Consider the following 7,168-nt stretch of genomic DNA (forward strand, 5'->3'; position numbering starts at 1 on the left):
GTGAGCAAGCATAACTGGTGTTCCCAGTCATTTTCAAGGTCCTCAAAGAAACTGAAGCATCAAAGAGAGACTCAATCAGGAGCACGATACTAATTTCTAACAAGAATTTGAAGGGAAAAACGGTTTTCTGTCAAATGCTGATTTGAAAAAGGGAAAGTTTAAAAAGAAATTAAATTAATGAGAAACCTCAAATTTCCATAAACATTCCAGTTTATGAAGGTTGTCCTGAAAATAAATGGCATAGAGGACCTAATGTATTGGTACACCAGGACAAAGATTTTAAATATACCAAAACAATATGTATCTACACTCTTGATTCAAGCTTATACTGAAAAAAAAAGACATTTTTGCTTTTCCCCACTAGATGTCGCACAATGCCAACAATTATTACCATTCTGTCTGGACAGTTGCATGCATATAAGGTCTCAACACCACCTATCTTGAGGGTCCCTCTCTAACAGGGGAGTTCTGGGAGTAAAGGTATGTAGCTCCTACAAAATGCCTTAAATCTTGCTGCAAATCAGACAAACCTAACTCGAAGCAGGCCCTGGCTGGAATATAGTGTCCAGAATATAAACATAATACCCAGAATGAACTGTGCTCCACCCTGTTCAGATTGAATTTGCTGAAGGGTAATGTTTGAGTATCACTCTTTAGGAAGAATATTGATAAGCTTTTTAGGAAGGATATTGATGGATACAGGCCAGCATAGTAAATAGAAAGCTGTCCTCAGAGTCAGGAAAACCTGGGCTCAAGTCTGGCCTTTGACACAGTGACCCTGGGCAATTCACTTAAGCTCTCATTACCCCCAAGCAACTCTCTCAGATTATAAATTGAAGAATAATTGTTCAGCTATGTGATATGAAGGAATTTACTCAACAGGAGTTCCCCACACCAATGAAATTACCAATCTGGTGAAACAACACCAGCAAAAAGTACAGGCTCAGACATATCTGGAGGAAAGCAAAGGGGATAGACGGCAAAAGGTCTTAAGACCACCCCCCCTAGAGAATCAGTTGAAGGAACTAGAGGTGTTTAGCCTGGAAGAGAAATGACATGGTGTGAAGGGAACAAATCTCTACCTCCGAGTATTTGAAAGGATATTGTTTGGAAGAGAGGTAAAAAGACTTAATTCTGCTTGGCCTTAGAAGGGATTGATCAATTCTTGAGGACCATTATGGCTTTAAAATCCCAATGATCCTCTCCCCTATGACCTCCCTTCCAGCTCTGAAATTCTATGATCACAAATTTCTTATGTCCATTTTACCTACAGGTATAGGTACACCAAGGTGTGACATCCAGGCTGAACCTGAAATTGAAATGTCGGCTTTCCTTCAGCAACTGCTTCTCAAGGGTTTTTCAAGACAAGCATTTCCAGTAAATTGACTTTGAAAACTTTGCCTAAAGCTCATTTCTTTAGGGATTTAGGAGGCGTCCCAAGCTCAGTCTGATCAAGGAGATGGAAACAAGTACTTCCCTGACTGTAGGCAATATACATTATTGAAAAAGTCTCCCTTGAAAATTTGTTGGCATGTAATATCATAAAATGGGAAAGTAAAATGGAACTCTGATACTGGAGATAAGTGAGTCATCCATTATTAATACAGAAAACTATTACACACAGACACACACACACACACACACTCATACCCCATTTCTCACCAGCTACCTTGCTTTTGGATCCATATATATAGGACGCTTCTAGTAAGGAATTTTCTCTCTTAATGCAGATCACCACCTGCTATGCAATTTATAGTCTTGGAGATTTGCCTGAGGATACAGAAAGGTTGGGTCACACAGCCAGTACATGTCAGAGGCCCTAGGCTTTACTGACACAGGCCAGTTCTTGATCCACCAATCCATGGATCTTTAAGCTCCTAGAGCACAGCAGCTAAATGTGAGCATGCATGTATGTGTGTGTATATATGTATATATATGAATATAATGCACATACACAAATATGCATATATTTTATAATGTATTTGTAGTATTATCTTTATATATTTAAGTTTCTAGAGTACAAATATATGTGTATTATACTTACATACAATATATAAGCATTTAAATGAATTTAAGGTAATGAACTTGTTGAGGAAAAGAAAAAAAGCAACTATTCATTGTATATTCCAAATTTAAATATAAACTATTTTAAGATTATCTACTCTTTTATAAAGGCAGATAGGCAGTGAAGTAGATAGAGAACCAAGCCTAAAGTCAGGAAAACTCATCTTTCTGAATTCAAATCTGGCCTCAGACACTTGCTGTGTGACCCTGGACAAGTCACTTAACCCCATTTGCTTCAGTTTCCTCATCTGAAAAATAAGCTGGAGAAGGAAATGATAAACCACTCCAGTGTCTTTGCCAAGAAAACCCCAAAAGGAGTCACAAAGAATTGGACATGACTGAATAACACAACAATAACTCTTTCATATTATCGATGTTGTATCTATAAGTACAGGTAATTAAGAGTTGATTATCTGAATATGCATACAGACTCCTAGACCCATACATCAGTATCATCATCTAAAGGTATTTGCTGTATATCCCATCATTACACTATAAACAGCCATTTGGATATAACCAGACTAATTTTTTTAAATGTTTTCGCTAATATGTGTGTGTGTGTTCTTAGGCAAAACTCCCCATTATATTTATTTAATTCAGTTCATCTCATAAAATCAAAAAAATGTGTAAGTTGGAAGGAGCTGTCTAGTTCAACCTGTACTCAAAAAAGAATGCCCCCTACAATGTACCCTACCAGTGATCATCCAGCCCCTCTCTTTCTGCAGATCTCCAAGAGGGGTGGCGGGAATTCCCACCTTTTGAAGAAGCTCATTCCACTTTTGAACATTCCGTTTCCTGCTTCCTAACGTTAAACCTAAACTGGCTTCTTTGCTACTCCTTCCCACTGGCTTTTTCCCTCTGGGGACAAACAGAGCATAATCTCTCCACCACGTGACAGAAATTCAAATACTTGAAGACAGTTCTCACGTTCCCCCTGAGTCCTCTCTTCTCCAGGCCAAACATCTCTTTCAATCTAGGTCCCTTTAGGCTCTCTCTCAACAATTGAAGTTTGGAATTAAGTCCTTCTTTGGGAGTCTAATCTGCTCCATCTTTGCCTACGATAATTCTTAGGAGTAGTATCGTCTTTAGCCAGCTAACAGGATTATACAGCGCCTGTTGGTGCTAGGAGGGCAGTAAAAAGGGGACATGTAGGGGAAAAGAAGTAAGCAGTGAGAAGAGAAGAGAAGAAGGAAAGGGGAAAAAATGAAGAAAAAAGAAAGATAAAGCAAAAGTGCCTAAGGTGGCTCAAGCAGTGCCAGTGTCTCCATAAAGTCCTCCTCCAGGGCTTCACCATGGGGTGGAGGTATTCCTGGGTTCTGAAGGGTTTGCCAATGGAGTGCCAGCTCTGGCAGGTACTACTCAGCCAGATTTCAAGTACCAGCCCAGTGATGCTTTGTCAGCACCTGAGGACCAGCCTACCTAACCTTTGATAGGCTTTTCATTTTCACTCACAGCTCTCAAAGACTGTTTACAAAGCTATCAGCAATCCAAACCCACACTGACAAATTAAAAAAAAAAAAAACAACCTAGAGTACTTAAGTATTAATACTATATAGAGGGCTGGACTTGGAATCAAAAAGATCTGAGTTCAAATTCTGCCTCAGACATTTACAAAGGTGCAGGGCCCTGGCCATGCCATTTAACCTGTTTGCCTTGTTTTCTTATCAGTCAAGTGGGGATAATAAAAGTGCCTTCTCCCAAGGTTGTGATGATCAAGTGAGACAATATATGTAAAGTGTTTTGTCAATTTTAAAGCACAATATAAATGTTAGTTGTTGTTACTGTTGTTATTAACTATGTCAAAATGTTAGAGGCTGCTCAGCATTATGGATAGAGAGCTTACCACAGAGCTACTAAGGTGTGGGTTCGAGTCTCACTTTTGACAAATTATGACTACGTGAACTTTGGCAAATCACTTAGCTTCTAAGAGTCTTCGGCTCGTCTGTAAATCTAAATTGCACAGAAGATTGTAATCGGTATTGAGAGAGGAAGTTCCCTCATCAAGCATTCTTATAACTCCACCAGTGAAATCACAGGTCTCATAAAAGACAAGAAATCACCAGCCAGTTGATCATTCCTGAGGGAATTTAACTCATCCCAGAGGGAATTATTTAATACCATTTGGTTACGTCTGGGGCTCCAATTTTGAACTGCTCTCCTGTTCCTTTAGGATCCTATATGAAACTGCCTTTGCCACAGGACAATGTGGTTATAATGGAGGGTGGCTATGTTCATCTTCTTGTTTTTGAAATCACTTGCTGCACGAGATCTGAAATCACCAGTGCACTTGAAATGTACTAGAGGGCATTCACTTGGGGAAACAAAAATCAGACTCCCCAAAATCCCAAGGTAAACCTGTGGCAGAAGAGCACAGGGTAGGCCAGCTAAAAGAAGCATTAGAAAAATAGCCCTAGGCAGAGAGGTTGTTATTTGAGGGATGCTGCAAGGCATTATACTGTCTCAAAATACCTGTCTTCCTGGCCTTTCATGGGGCTTCTTAGCATCACTTTTTACTTCTTTGGATTAAAGCATTGAAGGTCCCTCTTAAGTAAGGTAGATAGATAGATAGATAGATAGATAGATAGATAGATAGATAGATAGATAATGACATCCATTTATGTGTGGATATGGGTGGATATCAGAAGTGCAACACATTGAGCATCAACCACTGGGAAAAATTAATTTCTAATATTATATAGCCAATTTTCTGGGAGAAGGCGATTCAGGACAGATAAATCTTTTTAAAATAATTTTCCCCAATTATATGTAAGAACAATTTTTAATATTCTTCTTTATAACTTCGAGTTCCAAATTCTCCCTTCCTTTCCCTTCCCTTTCCCCCTCCTTGAGACAGTAAGGAATCTGATGTAGGTTATACATGTGCAATCATGTAAAACATATTTCCATATTAGTCATTTTGTGGAAGAAAACTCAAACCAAAAAAAATGAAAGAAAGAAAATGAAAAATAGTATGCTTTGGTCTGCATTCAAACTCCATCGTCTCTTTGGAGGTGAATAGCATTTTTCATCATGAGTCCTTTGGGATTGGCTTAGATCATTGTATTGCTGAGAATAGCCAAGTCATTCACAATTTATCATCATACAATATTGCTGTTACTGTGTACAATGTTCTGCTGGTTCTGCTCACTTCCTTTCCATCAGTTCATTTGTCTTTCCAGGTTTTTTCTGGAAGCATCCTGCTTGTCATCTCTTATGGCAAAATAGTATTCCATCACAATCATATACCGTAACTTGTTCAGCCATTCCCCAAACTGATAGGCATCCACTCAATTCAGGACAGATAAGTTTTGATGGTGGGAAGTCATCAAGAAGATTTCAAAAACATGATGTAATGAATTGTACATTCAGCAGGCAGGGGAGACATGAGGGCACTGAATATCTGGGTTGGGGGAGGAGAAAAGGATGAAAAGCAAAAAGATGCTGATAGGAGGATAAAACAATTCTAAAATCAGAGGGTTACTTCTCCAAATTTTTCTCCAGATATCTGTGCTAACTTAGTCTTCATTTTAGGAACTGAAAAGGGGGATCTTTCTCATTTTAGGAAATTTTTCCCCAGAATAGGCATTGAGTAGAAAGATGTGTGTGTGTGTCTGTGTGTGTGTGTGTGTGTGTGTGTGTGTGTGCGTGCGTGTGCATGCGTGCACGCACGTACACACTCACTCATGTCGGGGTCCTCTGACTTTTTTTCCCAGTATTTTCACATTTTACTTGCCACAGTGCAGGTAATCCACAGTAGTTCACTACTTTATTCTCTCCTCAAGCACAGAGTTCAAGCCTTTCCCATAGACCCTGTCTTGGCAGCCTAGGCACACTGGAACTCCTGCTGCAACTGAAACAAGTACTCCCATTGTCTTTCAGACTGCTTCTCCAGGTCTCAGAGCTGAGATCCATATTGCTTCATGCTGTGATATAGTTCAGTCCCTTGCCCACAGGAGCACAAATCTCCCCCCTTCCTGTTTGACCAACACTGGGCCCAGAAGCCTAAACACCACATTGGATCCATCTAATAAAACTAACTTCTCTTTCACGATGTTATTTTCTGTCAGTTGTGCCTCCAGCTTCTGTCAACTAAACATAGACTTACTCAAGTCCTTTTCTAGCTGTTGGTACTTCTCCAGTTCCCTGAAGCTGTTTCTGAATCACCTCGGCCACTGTGTGGAGAAGGGCCTGGAAATTATAGGAAGTAAGTATGGGAGAGCATCACTCCACAACCTGCAGCCTGGCACTGCGCTCTACAGAACCCCATGCCTCCTGCTGCCCTCCTCTGCCCCTACACACACAGTTAACCCTCCAGACCTGAAGAAAGATGCTGAGCCACACACAGCATTCCTTTACTTTTTCCTGTCACAGCTCCCTCCTCTGACTTTTAAATGCCACAATCTAGAGGTCATTAATTCAGGCAATGAGGACTTAAAACTGCTACCATAATTCTCTCTGAGACAATAGGTAAGACACAGCTATCACTGGGTCACTTGTGACACAATCATCACAAGATCACAAAATTTCTGGGTTGGAAGAAACTTCGGAAGTCATCAAACTTATATCTGAGTAGGAGTCACCTCTAAACTATTACCTATAAGTGGTAATCCAGTCATCACTTAACTACTTCTAGAGAAGAGGCAACCATTTCTGTCTGAGAGATGCCATTCTTCCACTTTTGAATATCTCTAACTCTGCCCTCTCCAACCAAGCAGAATAAATCTAATCCCCCTGCATCCAATATGACATCTCCTAAAAGCATCTACCATGTCCTCCCCAAGCCTTACGTTCTCCAGGCTGAACTTTCCTAGTTCCTTTATATGTTTCTCACATGACATGGTTTCCATTTCTCAAACCATTCTGCCTTTCTCTAAAGATGCTAATTCTTAAATGTCCTCGCTAAAATAGAGCTCTTAGAACTGAACAAAATGTTCCTCATGTGATCTGATTAGGACGGAGCAAAGCACTATCTATCTATCTATCCATCTATCTATCTATCTATCCATCCATCTATCTATCTAATACTGAACACTATGCCTCTCTCTTACTTTATCTGGCTGCCCTGCCACATACTATTGACTCATACTGACTTTGTTTTCCACTA

At 39.9% G+C, this 7,168-nt stretch overlaps 1 pseudogene; it reads right to left on the bottom strand.

The window, feature by feature from the left end:
* Window positions 1-5,854: 5,854 nt before the first annotated feature.
* On the bottom strand, window positions 5,855-6,902 carry LOC118839088 (annotated as a pseudogene).
* Window positions 6,903-7,168: the final 266 nt, after the last annotated feature.

The sequence above is a fragment of the Trichosurus vulpecula genome, chromosome 1 (genome assembly GCF_011100635.1).
Source record: "Trichosurus vulpecula isolate mTriVul1 chromosome 1, mTriVul1.pri, whole genome shotgun sequence".
Lineage (NCBI taxonomy): Eukaryota > Metazoa > Chordata > Mammalia > Diprotodontia > Phalangeridae > Trichosurus > Trichosurus vulpecula.